This window comes from Panicum virgatum, chromosome 5K, assembly GCF_016808335.1.
Source record: "Panicum virgatum strain AP13 chromosome 5K, P.virgatum_v5, whole genome shotgun sequence".
Classification (NCBI taxonomy): domain Eukaryota; kingdom Viridiplantae; phylum Streptophyta; class Magnoliopsida; order Poales; family Poaceae; genus Panicum; species Panicum virgatum.
This window is the reverse complement of record NC_053140.1, coordinates 12,085,265-12,101,422: the sequence shown is the minus strand read 5'-3', so window position 1 is coordinate 12,101,422 and position 16,158 is coordinate 12,085,265. Positions and strand designations below refer to the sequence as shown.

The 16,158-nt window shown below is 53.2% G+C and overlaps 1 long non-coding RNA gene across 1 annotated transcript; it reads right to left on the bottom strand.

The window, feature by feature from the left end:
- Positions 1-14,658: 14,658 nt before the first annotated feature.
- Positions 14,659-15,829, bottom strand: LOC120710521. Its single transcript, XR_005689918.1, has 2 exons — positions 15,697-15,829; positions 14,659-15,590 (listed from the first exon to the last, which is right to left on the bottom strand). It is a non-coding gene; the product is annotated as an uncharacterized LOC120710521 (long non-coding RNA).
- Between the last annotated feature and the right edge of the window lie 329 nt (positions 15,830-16,158).

Here is a 16,158-nt window from a genome sequence, read left to right as displayed (position 1 = left end):
CACACATGCACACCGCCGCCGTTGACGGCCGCACAGCACCGCCTGCACCGGGTCGCCGCCTGCCCGACGCATCACGTCCCGCCTCGACGCACGCGCCGTCGCTCGGCGCACGCACAGTGCCGGCGACCTTAGCACAGCGCCGCCTGCGCCGGTCGCCCGAGGCATCGCGTCACAAGCACTCGCTTCGCCGACCGCACCACCGCCGCCATTGACGTCGCGCCAGTGCCGCACAGCGCCGAGCCGGCCCCCCCACCGCCATTAAAGCCGGCCGCGGAGTCTGTCAGGCCGCCACCGCCGCACCCTCGCCTCCACCGCCTCTCGCGCCTATAAAAGGCCCCCCGGCGCCGCTCCGCAGCACCACACCTCAAGCCCACTGCCCTAGCCTCCTCCCCAGCGCCAGCACCAGCGCCTCCGCCACGCGCCATCAGCACCGACGCCGCCCTCTCCCGTTGCTCCGCCTCCTCGCCGCACCTCAGGCCAAGGTGAGCAGGGGAATCGAACCTCTGCACCCCGCTGCCCCTTTTCCCCTCCTCTCCGGCCGCCGCTGTGACTCGGAGCCGTCGGCCCACCGCTGCCACCGCCCCGTTATCGCACCCCGCCGCGGCCAGGCCGACCTGGGCCGCCTCCGCCCGAGTTGCGGTCGGGGATCGACCCCACAGGGCGCCCTCTCCCTTTCCCCTCACCCCGGAGCCGCCCCCGAGGCCCTGGCCGCCGGAATCGGCACCGCCGGCGACGCGCCGCCCCCTCCCCTATTTCCCAGCGCGGGGAGGAAGAGGGCAGGGCATTATGCCCAAAAGCCCCTCCCCTTTTCTATATTTAGTAAAGGAACCTCCCACCTTTTGACCATTTTGCAAAAGAAACCCCTTCTTTTATTATATTTCAAAACAGACCCTCCCACCTTATGAAAACATTTATAAATAAACCCCTGACCCTTTTTAGAATAACCCAAATAATTTCTAAATTACCAACCAAGCCCCTGCATCCTCAATTATAATTACAAATAGGTCCCTGGACCCCTGTTTAACCCCTAACCCTTTATGTAACCTATCATTTCATGCACCAAATGAACTCTGATCAACCCGAAACTCTACCACGCCTCTCATAACATAGTTTCGACCATGCCATTGGGAAACCGCTCGAAAATATTACTCCGTACTCCATATCTTATGTGTTCCCGATTCGAGCTCAACGGTAGATCTTTATTTTCTGTGTATTGATTGTGTGCTTGTTTGTGTACGCTGTAGACCACGGAGTGAACGAAGGAGAGCCCATCAACGAGCAGTACTGTGAGCAGGTGAATGAGGACCCGTTCCGCGACCCCGAGCCCGAAGGACAGGACATCCCAGAAGGCTTTGAAGACGGCAAGTTCAATTCCATCCTTTGATGCATGTTTCTGTCCTAGTTTTTATAAACACAACCCAATGGCCTGCTTTATAAAAATTGCATATGTTTTGCTTGCATAAAAACACGGATGGATAGCCACCCCTTGATTTGTGATGACCATTCCTTGACCACCTAGATTAATGTCTGATTTTGCTTGGACGTTAATCGATATTAGAATGCTTAGGACTTTACTCATAACACGATTTATTTTTATAAAGGAAATGTGTGCGTATGTGGGATGGGATAAATGTGGTGTTTTTTTATAAAGAAAGTTTAGACAGGATGGATGGCATTTCTACGGATTTGCCATTTGGTGTGCTCATGCCAATGTGGCAAAGCAAAGAAGGGATATATCCATCTTTTCGTGTCTAAGGACCGAGTTGGTGTGTCATCTCACCTAACTCCACTCTCGTGCAAACCACTCGACCGTTGAATGGGCAACGGCTTAGCATAAATCCCACTAGTTAATTTGATAGCCATCAGAAGAGCTGAGAGCAACGGGTGACTAAGGAGAAGGGATAAGCCCCGAGTGACTTATGCCCGGTTATACCTAAGTGAACGGTCGATGACCCCTTGGTGCATCCCGTGATGGCTAGTCAGGTTTAGCTAAGGTGGGTAATGGCTATGTCGGGATCTACACCGACACTTCGGTGCTCGTGTTGTGGTACTCGCTTGTGGGTAAAGTTGCACACCTCTGCAGAGTTAAAAGCTATTCGAATAGCCGTGCCCACGGTATTGGGCGAGTTACGGTGTTGTCACATAACTAGTGTTTACCTTGGGTTAGGCTAGCATGAGTTGTTTTGGATTTTTGTCCGGCAGTTGTGCCGTGTGCTACGACGGACGGGGAGTCCGGTAGTAGTTTAAAACTTAAACCCCGCGTTATTCATTACAAAAACTGTTTTCCAAAATGTTTTGGTTAAACGAACCTCTGCATAAAAATTTAGCTTTCCACAAATTAAAGCCATAACCTTATCCTTGTTTTAACTGTGCATGTTATTCTGATATAACCCCCTCCGTGGGTGTGGTTGGACTTACTGAGTATGTTTGTACTCACCCCATTCTTACTTTTTACAGAAGAAGACCCAGACTTCGTACCAGACAACGCCAAGTAGGGTTATCGTTCTACACCCAACCTTGCCTGTGGAACCGGCCCTGTTTCGAGATGTTTTCGCTGACGCAGTACTCTGAGCCCGAGCTAGACCCCATGTGAGTTGCGGTCTAGTGTTATATCGTAGCTTGGTTACTTATTATCATTATCTGTATCGAGTGTCCTCCTCGGAGGTTTGTACGGTAATGAACCATCTGATGTAATAAATGTGGCATCAGCCTCCTGGGACTGATGTTTGTATCACATTTAAGTCTTCTCTTATGAGGGGATGCTTCAGGTGGTATCAGAGCCGTAGGTTGGCCGTAGGACGTGACCCTAGGAACGAAACCCTGTCTTAGGCCCTTTCACACTAGGATTATTCCTTCCTTAACCCTTCCTTCACACAAACACTCACCACTGGTTCTTGCCCTGTTCCAGATGGCTGACAATGGATGGATCGACGGAATCTGTCACGCAGAGCCCGGCCTTCCTATGTTGCTGATACTCAGCTTGGAACGCATCGGAGTTGTGGACCCACCAGAGTTTCTCTACCGGGAGTACGACTCCAAGGGCACCCTTCGGTGCGACCTGATGATCTTCGTGGCAAGGAGCACCCGCTACCCAGATGTGGACCCTTGGTTCAGCTCCACCACTGGTTTTCGCTTCCCGGACACTTATCAAAAGGCCGCCCGCAAAGCCCTGCGACGTCTACGCGTGATCTACAGGCATCACCTTCAGCGGACTCCTATGGGATTTTTTTCCACCGACTGGAGGAAGAGGACGCACATGGATTGCCAGGATGAGAGGACTTGGAAGAGAAGAAGAAGACCTAGAAGACACGGTCTCTCACCTATCCATCTACCTCACCGGCCTGGATGGACTCTACCGCGAACAAGCGGCGCAACTGAAGCAACAAGTCCACCGAGCGGAAAAGGCAACCCAAGAGCTGGACGAACAACGGACCAGAACTGTACACGCCGAGTATTCCCTAGCTGCTCTCCAAGTCCAAATGCAAGAATAAGAGGCGGAACTGGAAGAACAACAGGCAAGAGTCACACGCGCCGAGAATTCCCTAGCCACCCTCCAAGCCCGAATGCGAGAGTATGAGGCTCGCAGAGGAATAGGTGGATGGATAGAGGAAGAAGAAGAAGAAGAAGAACCCATGGAAACCCATTGGGATGTAGGTACTCAGACAGAAGGAGAAGAACCCGAAGAAACCCACTGGGATAGAGGTACTCAGACCGAAGATGACGCGATGGATCGGTATCTTCCACTGAAGAAGTGCCCTCTTAGGATCGAGGAAGAGTCTCCATGATAGGAGAAGCGCCCCAAGCTAGAACCTTTGCCCTAATAATCGTGTAACCATGAAGTTGTACCCCACCATGCTGCATTAATAAATATCATCTACTCCCTTTGTGTACCTCAAATATTTGTGCAAGTTCTTCACCCTATCTTTGTTTTCAGATGGCTGAGGAAGGATGGACCCAGGGCGACTGCCAAGCTGCACCTGGCTTCCCCAGCCTCTTGACCAACGCCCTGGAAAGCCTTGGCGTCACGGAACGCCCAAGATACTACAGTAGAGAGTACGAGCATCATGGCACTCTCCGCTGCAGGGTGATCCTAGTCATCGCCAGAAGTGACCGCTACCCTGACATCCAGTCTTGGCGAGTGACCGCTACAGGGTTTAGGCACCAGGACACCTATCCCTTAGCCGTCAGAAAAGCACTCCGTTACTTGTGCTGGATTTTCGAAAGACACCTCGCCCCCACACCAATGAGGTTCTTTCCGCCGGCCATCAGAACCCCGGTTTGGGAAGCTCGAATGAGAAGTCTAGAACGGCGCCACCATGAAGAAGGCCTCCTTTACCAAGTGGCTACCTACCTAGCCTCCTTGGATCAGCTCTTTGACGAGCAAGCCAACTTGCTGAGGGAACAGACCCATCGAGCCGAGCAAGCAGAGCTCGCGGTAAGACTGCAACAGATCCGAGCAGTCCAAGCCAAGGCAAGAGCCGCAGCCGCGGCCAGCAGTGAGGTAGTTGCTCAGGAGAGCCTCAGGTAAGCCTGGGACCGGCGTATGCAGGAATGGGCTAGAAGTGGAACCCCAGTCCCGGCAATAGGAGAAGACCATGTTCTGCTCGGAACGCCCATCATAGGATGGGGACCATTCTTTGGACACCCACAAGCCCCACCCGAGAACCCTGAAAGGTCTACGGCCGCCGCCGCAAGAGAAGCCACTAGGCAACCCCGGGAAAACAGAGATCTAGAGGACGACGAGCAAGGACCACTCATTCCCCCGGAAGGCGTGAGTCCCCTTCCAAGGGAAGAACCCACTCAAGCCAATGGGTTTGCCTAAAAAGCTAGCGACCGTCGAGGGATGAAGCCGTGTGGTCTGAAGAAGATTTGTATTCCCCTTTTCTTTTGAAATTGTGTACCCGGACGTGTAGTACGCGTTTGGCCTTGCTCCGTAATTGTACCCTCCCTTGCAGTAATAAAGTTGTTGTGCTTGATGTTGGTATGTTGTGTACTTGTTAGTTGTGTGCTTTTCGGCAGTAGATAGATACTGCCTTTTCAAAAATACGGATTAAACAACTTAAACATCACCTAATTTTAGTCCCAATCCACTCGATTTACAGATGGTTTCCCGGAGCATCACGAGGGCCTCCCGCAACCGGATCCCTCCAGTCGCGGATGTGGAAGTGCAGCCGAATGGACAGAGCCCTCCTCAGGATGAACAAGAAGTGAGCCAGAACCGAGGAGAAAACCAAGAAATGCCACTGCCACCACCACCACCCCTCGGGGACCTGGCACAAATAATCCACAATCAGACCCTCATCCTTGAAACACTGGCCAATGCCCTTGTCAATAGGCAGCCACGAGGACAAACTATGAATGACAAGCTGACAGCATTCCTGAGGACCAAGCCGCCCACCTATGCTGGATCCAGCAACCCTTTGGATGCAGATGACTGGCTGCGTGTGATCCAGAGGAAGCTCGAGCCATTCGAGTGCCAGGATCGAGATAAAGTTCTGCTGGTAGCACATCAACTCACCGGGTCTGCCTTAGCCTGGTGGGAGAATTACAGCGCCGCTGCCAAAGATGCCTCCACCATCACTTGGAATGAATTCGTGAAGGAGTTCCGCCGTTATCACATCCCCTCGGCCACCATGAAGCGCAAGACAGATGAATTCCGCGCACTTCAGCAGGGGAGTATGTCGGTGGAAGAGTATACTCACCAATTTATGGAGCTGGCTCGCTATGCACCAGAAGAAGTGAACGACGACGAGAAAAAGCAGGATATGTTCAAGAAGGGACTAAACCCAGAACTCAGGACCCTGCTCACTCCTCAGATCTATCCTGATTTCAACACCTTGGTGAACAAGGCAATCCTCACAGAGAAGGCCAAGATTGATGAAAGAAATGATAACAAGCGCAAGTTCCTGGAGAGCAAGTCACGCCAGCAGGATCATTTCCAGAAGCCCAGAAGCTTTAGCTACAACGCACCAAGGTCCCAAGCCCCAATGCAGTACAGAACTCAATCTCAAGTGACAGGACCACGGGCCCCTAACACCCAGCTCAGAAGCCAGAACACCATGAGGGCCCCGCAAAGTAATGCAAGCCAGGTCACCACCAACAACAACAATGTGAGGGCCTGCTTCAACTGCCGAGAGACGGGACATTTCATCGCCGACTGTCCCTATGCCAAGAACAAGCCCGCTACGTCAACCTTCTCCAACACGGTGAACGGACCAAAGCCAGTCCTGACCGGTGACAACCGAGTGCCCATCCGCAACAACAGCAACGCCAACAACAACAGTCAACAGATGAGGCAGCCTCAGCAGTCGTTTGGACGAGCCCGCGTCAACCACATCGACGCACAGGAAGCTCAGGGAGCCAGGGCGTAGTACTCGGTGAGTACCTAGTCAGCTCAACCCTCGCAACAGTACTATTTGATTCTGGAGCATCACACTCGTTCATATCCTCAAGTTTTGTGGAGAAACATAAAATACCTACAATACTACTAAAAACACCCCTAATAACCCAGATGCCTGGAGGTGACATCAAGTGTCAACTGGGTTGTCTACGGGTAAGGATCAATTTAAGTGGGGTAGAATTTCTAGCAGACCTAGTAGTACTTAAGTCAGAAGGGATAGACGTGATCCTTGGAATGGATTGGTTAAGCCGACATAATGGTCTCATAGGCTGTACTGACAAAGTGGTACACCTAACAAACCCAGAAGGAATACGAGTGACCTGCCATACCCAGGAAAGTGGATCAAACCCAATGGTATTTAGCATGGAAGCCAAGTCCTTGGAAGAAGTCCCAGTAGTGAATGAGTACCCAGATGTCTTCCCTGAAGAACTTCCTGGTATGCCACCAGATAGGGATGTAGAGTTTGTTATTGACCTTGTCCCCGGAACCGCCCCTATAGCAAAGAGACCCTATAGAATGGCAGCCTCGGAGTTAGCTGAATTAAAGAAACAACTGGAAGAGCTACAACGAATTGGCTTCATCAGGCCAAGTTCGTCTCCTTGGGGAGCCCCTGTTCTATTTGTCAAGAAGAAGGATGGAAGTATGAGGTTGTGTGTAGATTATCGGGCACTAAATGAGGTCACTATCAAGAACAAGTACCCCCCTTCCCAGGATCGATGACCTTTTTGATCAGTTAAAAGGGGCCAAGTACTTCTCCAAGATCGATCTGAGGTCCGGATATTTTCAGCTCAAGATTAGGGAGAGCGATATCCCGAAGACAGCCTTTGTCACCCGATATGGGCAGTTTGAGTTCACAGTAATGTCTTTTGGTCTGACAAATGCACCTGCTTATTTCATGAACCTCATGAACAAGGTGTTCATGGACGAGTTAGATAAGTTTGTCGTAGTATTCATCGACGACATACTTATTTACTCGAAGAGCATTCAGGAGCACGAGCAGCACCTGAGGGTAGTTTTGGAAAAGCTGAGAGTGCATAGGCTATACGCCAAATTCAGCAAATGTGAGTTCTAGCTGGAGAAAGTAGCCTTCCTTGGTCATATTCTGACCGCGGAAGGAGTAGCAATGGATCCCGAGAAGGTCGAAGCAGTCTCCAACTGGCAGCAACCGACCAACGTCAGTGAGATCAGAAGTTTTCTTGGGTTAGCTGGGTATTATCGGAGATTCATTGAAGGATTTTCCAAGATAGCCCGACCTATGACAGAGCTTCTCAAGAAGGAGAAGAAATTCACCTGGACAGAGTCATGTGAAAGGAGTTTCCAGGAGCTGAAGCGAAGATTGACTACCGCTCCAGTACTGACCCTACCAGATATTCATCGGGATTTCGTCATCTATTGTGATGCATCCCACCAAGGATTGGGTTGTGTACTGATGCAAGACGGGAAAGTCGTTGCATATGCTTCCCGTCAGCTCAGGTCCCATGAGCAGAACTATCCGACCCATGATTTGGAACTTGCAGCCGTAGTGCACGCTCTTAAAATTTGGAGGCATTATTTGATCGGGAATAAGTGCGAAATCTATACTGACCATAAGAGCCTGAAATACATCTTCACCCAGCCGGATCTGAACCTAAGGCAGCGAAGATGGCTGGAATTGGTTAAGGATTATAACCTGGAAATCCATTACCACCCGGGGAAAGCAAACGTAGTAGCCAATGCCCTAAGTCGGAAATCCTATGGACCCAAGGCTAATCATCTGTGAGGGGAAATGGCACGATTAAATGTGCACATTGTTCCTCGCGGTTCCAGCCAAGTGCGTTCAATCCACGCTAGAAGACAGGATCCGAAAGGCACAAAGTTCGGATAAGGGGCTGATGGAAATTCGGAGGCAGACTGGAGAAAATAAGGCACCAGACTTTAGAGTGGATAATAAGGGAACCCTATGGTATAAAGATAGAATTTGTGTACCCCAGAAAGGAGACTTCAGGCAAATGATCATGGAGGAAGCTCACAACTCGGCATATTCGATTCACCCAGGATCCACCAAAATGTATATGGACTTAAAACAAAAATATTGGTGGAATGGAATGAAGGCAGACATTGCACGATTTGTCGCCCGATGCGATACTTGCCAAAGGATCAAAGCTGAACACCAAAAGCCAGCAGGATTGCTGCAACCCTTACCCATCCCGGTTTGGAAATGGGACGAGGTAGGAATGGATTTTGTAGTAGGTTTGCACAGGACTTAGAAAGGGCACGACTCCATAAGGGTAATAGTGGTTCGACTTACTAAATCAGCTCATTTCATACCCGTACGAACCAATTACGACGGAGAAAAGCTAGCCAAGCTCTATGTGGAAAACATAGTGAAGTTGCATGGTGTGCCCAGCCGAATTGTTTCAGATAGAGGGACCCAGTTCACCTCTAGATTTTGGAAAAGTCTGCATAAAGCCATGGGCACCAAGTTGGATTTCAGCTCAGCTTATCACCCGCAGACAGATGGCCAGACAGAAAGGGTAAACCAGATTATGGAAGATATGCTGAGAGCATGCGTCCTCACTTATGGCAAAGATTGGGAGCAGAGTTTACCCTATGCCGAGTTCTCATACAACAACGGGTACCAAGCAAGTTTAGGGATGTCACCGTTCGAAGCCCTCTATGGAAGGAAGTGTAGAACGCCGCTGATGTGGTTAGAAGTTGGAGAACGTGCCCTAGTCGGGCCCGCACTCATAAAAGAAGCAGAAGAAAGAGTTGTTGAGATTAGAGAAAAGCTAAAAGCAGCCTAGTCCCGACAAAAGAGCTACGCCGATAAGAAAAGATGGGAAATAAATTTCAACCCAGGGGATTTCGTGTATCTCAAGGTGTCGCCCATTCGAGGAACCCGAAGATTCCAGGTACAAGGGAAATTGGCCCCCGGTACATTGGACCGTACCGAGTTCTGAAGAAAGTTGGAGCAGTAGCGTACCGCCTAGAGCTACCAGAAGAAATGTCGGATATACACCTGGTGTTCCACATCTCACAATTAAGAAGGTGTTTAAGGGTACCCGAAGCAGAACACGTGCCAGTTGAAATGATAGCTCAACAGCCAGACCTGCGATACCAGGAAATACCGGTCAAGATTCTAGACACTGTCACCAGGAGGACCAGAAATTCCGAAGTGTGGATCTGCAGAGTCCAGTGGAGCAGACACGGAGTAGAAGAAGCTACGTGGGAACGCGAAGACGCTCTGAAGAAGGAGTTTCCTCACCTCTTTAGGAACCAGCCGAATCTCGAGGACGAGATTCATTTTAAGTGGGGTAGGTTTGTAACATCCCAAAATCCACCGAAATAATTCACGCGATAAAATGGTTTAAAAAGTTTTTCGTCGTTGAGCTCGAACCTTTTTCCCGCCCGATCTCCCGATCCCCGAAAGACCCGACCCCGACATCCGAATCCATCACCCTGTTCACCCTTGACCCGCACACGCACCCGACCGAGCACGCGTGATCAGCGCTGCACATGGCCGACCACGCGCCGCGGATCCGGCGCGAATCTCCCTCCCTCTCTCTTCTTTCTCTCTCTTCCCTCCCTTTTCTTTTTTTTCTCTCCCATTTTCCTTTTTCCTTTCTTCTTTTCTTATCTTTTCTTTTCTTTCCTCTCTCCTTCCCTCCTCCTCTGTCGCGCGGCCCGACCGCGCCACCCCTCCCCGCTCCAGGCCTGCTCTGCCCCGCTTCCGAGCGCCGCCCGGCCCGGCCCCGACCTCGCCCCCTCGCTATAGAGCCGCGTGCCGCCGACCCCACGCGCGCACGCGCGCGTGGTACGCGCCCGCCGGCCCCGAAAGCCGCTCGCCCCCGCCTGCCTGCCCCGCGCGCCACCCGGCCGCTCCCTGCTCCCACCCACGCACGCCCGCGCGTTCCACCCGGCCTCCCCTCCCTGGCCGAGCGACGCGCCACGCCAAGGTAGGCCGTGCCCGCACTCGGACGCGCGAGCTCGCCGCGCCGCGGTGCGCCGAGCCGTGGCACCGGCCTGCCTGCACGCACGCACACCGGCCCGCCCGCACACACGCACACCGCCGCCGTTGACGGCCGCACAGCACCACCTGCACCGGGTCGCCGCCTGCCCGACGCATCACGTCCCGCCTTGACGCACGCGCCGTCGCTCGGCGCACGCACAGCGCCGGCGACCTTGGCACAGCGCCGCCTGCGCCGGTCGCCCGAGGCGTCGCGTCACCAGTACTCGCTTCGCTGACCGCACCACCGCCGCCGTTGACGCCGCGCCAGTGCCGCACAGCGCCGAGCCGGCCCCCCTACCGCCATTAAAGCCGGCCGCGGAGTCCGTCATGCCGCCACCGCCGCACCCTCGCCTCCACCGCCTCTCGCGCCTATAAAAGGCCCCCCGGCGCCGCTCCGCAGCACCACACCTCAAGCCCACCGCCCTAGCCTCCTGCCCAGCGCCAGCGCCAGCGCCGCCGCCACGCGCCATCAGCACCGCCGCCGCCCTCTCCCATTGCCCCGCCTCCTCGCCGCGCCTCAGGCCAAGGTGAGCAGGGGAATCGAACCCCTGCACCCCGCTGCCCCTTTTCCCCTCCTCTCCAGCCACCGCCGTGACTCGGAGCCATCGGCCCACCGCTGCCACCGCCCCGTTACCGCACCCCGCCACGGCCAGGCAGACCCGGGCCGCCTCCGCCCGAGCTGCGGCCGGGGATCGACCCCGCTGGGCCCCTCACCCGGAGCCGCGCTCGAGGCCCTGGCCGCCGGAATCGGCACCGCCGGCGACGCGCCGCCCCTCCCCTGTTTCTCAGCGCGGGGGAGGAAGAGGGCAGGGCATTATGCCCAAAAGCCCCTCCCCTTTTCTATATTTAGGAAAGGAACCTCCCACCTTTTGACCATTTTGCAAAAGAAACACCTTCTTTTATTATATTTCAAAACAGACCCTCCCACCTTATGAAATCATTTATAAATAAACCCCTGACCCTTTTTAGAATAACCCAAATAATTTCTAAATTACCAACCAAGCCCCTGCATCCTCAATTATAATTACAAATAGGTCCCTGGACCCCTGTTTAACCCCTAACCCTTTATGTAACCTATCATTTCATGCACCAAATGAACTCTGATCAACCCGAAACTCTACCACGCCTCTCATAACATAGTTTCGACCATGCCATTGGGAAACCGCTCGAAAATATTACTCCGTACTCCATATCTTATGTGTTCCCGATTCGAGCTCAACGGTAGATCTTTATTTTCTGTGTATTGATTGTGTGCTTGTTTGTGTACGTTGTAGACCACGGAGTGAACGAAGGAGAGCCCATCAACGAGCAGTACTGTGAGCAGGTGAATGAGGACCCGTTCCGCGACCCCGAGCCCGAAGGACAGGACATCACAGAAGGCTTTGAAGACGGCAAGTTCAATTCCATCCTTTGATGCATGTTTCTGTCCTAGTTTTTATAAACACAACCCAATGGCCTGCTTTATAAAAATTGCATATGTTTTGCTTGCATAAAAACATGGATGGATAGCCACCCCTTGATTTGTGATGACCATTCCTTGACCACCTAGATTAATGTCTGATTTTGCTTGGATGTTAATCGATATTAGAATGCTTAGGACTTTACTCATAACACGATTTATTTTTATAAAGGAAATGTGTGCGTATGTGGGATGGGATAAATGTGGTGTTTTTTTATAAAGAAAGTTTAGACAGGATGGATGGCATTTCTACGGATTTGCCATTTGGTGTGCTCATGCCAATGTGGCAAAGCAAAGAAGGGATATATCCATCTTTTCGTGTCTAAGGACCGAGTTGGTGTGTCATCTCACCTAACTCCACTCTCGTGCAAACCACTCGACCGTTGAATGGGCAACGGCTTAGCATAAATCCCACTAGTTAATTTGATAGCCATCAGAAGAGCTGAGAGCAATGGGTGACTAAGGAGAAGGGATAAGCCCCGAGTGACTTATGCCCGGTTATACCTAAGTGAACGGTCGATGACCCCTTGGTGCATCCCGTGATGGCTAGTTAGGTTTAGCTAAGGTGGGTAATGGCTATGTCGGGATCTACACCGACACTTCGGTGCTCGTGTTGTGGTACCCGCTTGTGGGTAAAGTTGCACACCTCTGCAGAGTTAAAAGCTATTCGAATAGCCGTGCCCACAGTATTGGGCGAGTTACGGTGTGGTCACATAACTAGTGTTTACCTTGGGTTGGGCTAGCGTGAGTTGTTTTGGATTTGTGTCCGGCAGTTGTGCCGTGTGCTACGACGGACGGGGAGTCCGGTAGCAGTTTAAAACTTAAACCCCGCGTTATTCATTACAAAAACTGTTTTCTGAAATATTTTGGTTAAACAAACCTCTGCATAAAAATTTAGCTTTCCGCAAATTAAAGCCATAACCTTATCCTTGTTTTAACTGTGCATGTTATTCTGATATAACCCCCTCCGTGGGTGTGGTTGGACTTGCTGAGTACGTTTGTACTCACCCCATTCTTACTTTTTACAGAAGAAGACTCAGACTTCGTACCAGACAATAAGCATACATGCAAACAAATGCTAACACCCAACCTTGCCTGTGGAACCGGCCTTGTTTCGAGATGTTTTCGCTGACGCAGTACTCTGAGCCCGAGTTAGACCCCATGTGGTTTGCGGTCTGGTGTTATGTCGTAGCTTGGTTACTTATTATCATTATCTGTATCGAGTGTCCTCCTCGGAGGTTTGTACGGTAATGAACCATCTGATGTAATAAATGTGGCATCAGCCTCCTGGGACTGATGTTTGTATCACATTTAAGTCTTCTCTTATGAGGGGACGCTTCACACTCGAGCCACCGCCTACGCCCAGGCATACGGTCCCTGGCGCCAACGCCGACGCCGCCCGCTGCCAGACGCTATTGCTGGCACCCAAGCCACCGAGACGGTGGCTGTCCGGCGAGCGCGGGCTTGCGGCAGCGGGTGCGCGGCTCCTGGTCGGCGAGATGGCGCGGCTGCGGGTGCGCAGCTCCCGGGGCAATGTGGATTTGATGTGCGCAGCGACACCTGCCCACCCTCACCCGCCGCCCACCGGCTGTCCCGCCTTGCCCGGCCGGGTGCGCTATCACGCCCGCCCCTCGCCCATGCCGCCGGGCGAGCCGCTGCCCCCCTTATCCTATAAACCCGGCGAGCCATGGGTACCCGGAAACCCAAAATCCCTAAGCTCTACCGCCTCCCTCCACTACCCAACCGCCGGCGACCGCCCTCCCACCCACCAACCACCCCTGGAAGGCGCCAGCGGCGGCAGCAGGCGCAGCGGTGGGTAAGGGTGGGCAGGTGCCGCTACGCTCAGCGGAATACTCTCGCTTTCGGTCGGCGAGATGGCGTGCTTCGCCGAGCACTGCGACGACGGTCCCCAGCAAGCGCACGAGGGCGACACCGAGGCCACGCCCAAGCCCCCTGCTTCTGCCTGCGCCGCAGCCGATGACAGCGTCAAACCCGCCCGCGGTGGCTGGATGCTCCGCTGAGGCCGCCTGCACGGAGTAGGCTGCTGGGCTCGCTGGAGGCCGCACCGCCCTGATGCACGTGGGCATCGCCAGTTCCCGGGCCACTAGGCTCGCCCGAGAGGGAGGGAGGGGGGGGGGGGGAGAGGCGGCAGCAGGATGAAGCAGGGAAGAGCGCATGAGCGAGCGACGCGAGTGGAGTGGCTTGGCGGCAGAGGGTGGCGGGAGTGGACCGGCACGGGCGGTCGACGCTGGCGACGAGGCCAAGAAAAAGGAGCGGTTCGCGGTGGGAGACGGAGAGGATATGGGAGAAGGAAAAAAAGAAAAAGAAAAAAAAGAAAAAGAAAAAATGAAGAAAAAAGAAATGGAAGAAAAAATTAAAAAAATGAAAAACCAAATGAGTGGAGTGCAGCAGAGCGCACCATATACCTCGTGCTCATAAACAGCCGATATATCCTTTCCGTATCCCCAAGGCATCACGAAGAAATCCACCATTGACAACATGTACCATGGGCATCTGGACAGTGTGCAGCCGATTGACATTGGCATCAGCTCCCCAAAGTGTCGGCTCCCCCCTGACCGATACTTCGGCTAGAATGATGAAGGTCGACGCCGGTTCACAAGATATTGTTACGAAGGAAAATAGACTTAGTGATCAATTTTCATATTCAATAATTAGATTAATGACATCATTGTGATGTCACTAGTCAGTTACAAATATTACGAAAGAGCCATTCACGAAGGGGCATGTTTTTTCATGAATAGACACCATTTGTCCTCTTATACATATAAATAATATGATCTAAACCATCAATTAATACACAACAGTTCATTCATTCCCTTAATCCTTTCTCTCTTTCACTTTCATTCTTAACACGTTATCAGCCATTGCTCCCACTAGAGCGATCGGCCATCTCGCCGAGAACGAAACAGAACTCTCCGAGTTCATGCAAGAAGAAAGCAACAGGAAACTCGACGAGAACAGACACGCCAGGAGAGATCGGCCATCTCGCCGAAAGCAAGAAACTCGCCGACTTCGATTTCCAGAGAACTAGACGAACACGCTGGAGGACAAGTCGCCCTCACACCCCTGCGAAGGCCACTGCAGGGAGACTTCACCGGAGTTCGTCGCCGGAATTCCTCGCCGGAGACCTCGCCGGAATTCATGCAACGCAAAAGAAAAAAAGACAGGAGAGAGGCCAAGAGGCCTAAACTTCGACGAGTAAGAATGGACTATTCACTTACATTTTCTTTGCAACTCCGAGGAACACAGAAGAACGAACGCACCGTCGTTCTTCGACGCCGGCCGACGGCACATCCGAACCTGTACAGCCGCCCTCGGCGGCGGCGCCCACCAATCTGCCATCGGCAGAGCAGCGGAGCCACCAGCGACGACGCCCTCGGCGCCCGTACCTCCTCTGACAGTGGCATCGGTGACGGCCTCGCCGGCGTCCGCCTCACTGCTATCGCGACCAGCGCCTCCACCACCAACGGCGGCGCCGCCCTCGGCAGCGCCCATCCCGCGACGCCTCAAAGATGTGACCCCCTTCTTCAACGCGAGCGGATCCTCCACGGCCGCACCATCGGCGGTAAGCGGCCGGCAACGCCGGCGCGCACCCCTCGACCGGAGGCTCGCATCGCGGGCGGAGGCCGGCGGCCGACAACGACAACAATGGATCCTCGCCAGCACACGCGTCACCGCCATCAGCAGCCGGCAATCACGACGTCCGCGGCCCTCTTGCTCGCCTGCATCTTCGGCCATGGCCGGCGGCCGGCATCAGCCGGCGCACATGGGGCGGGACGGCGCAAGAGAGAAAAAGGGGACGAGCAGGGACAGGAAGTCGCGTCGCACCTTCATCGAACCGGCGGCCCGCCTCCAGGCGGCGACGATCGGCGGCGGCGGCACACGAAGGGGCGCCGCGACGTTTGGTTTCGGAGGGGCGGCGCCGCCGATTCACAAGATGGAGACGACGATTCGTCGATTCCTTAACTGCCCCGTTCCCTGCTCTTTACACGGGCCATACTGGGCCATTTTTGGGCCGCTGCCACCAGCCGGGCCAAGCCACAGCAGGCCGGCCGAGCCCCCTTTTCTCCCATACAATTTCACAATATATATTAAAGGCCCCCAGGCCCCCACCCCAATTTCTATCAATTATACATGTTTTAACTATCCAATTTTGCATGTGTATTTTTGTGGCCCTAGATTGTTCTATTTTAGTTCTCAGATTATTCTGAATTTGTATATTTATTATAATTAAACTATCAAGTTTAGAAATTAGCACCAATGCAATATGAATATTACGATTACCACAGT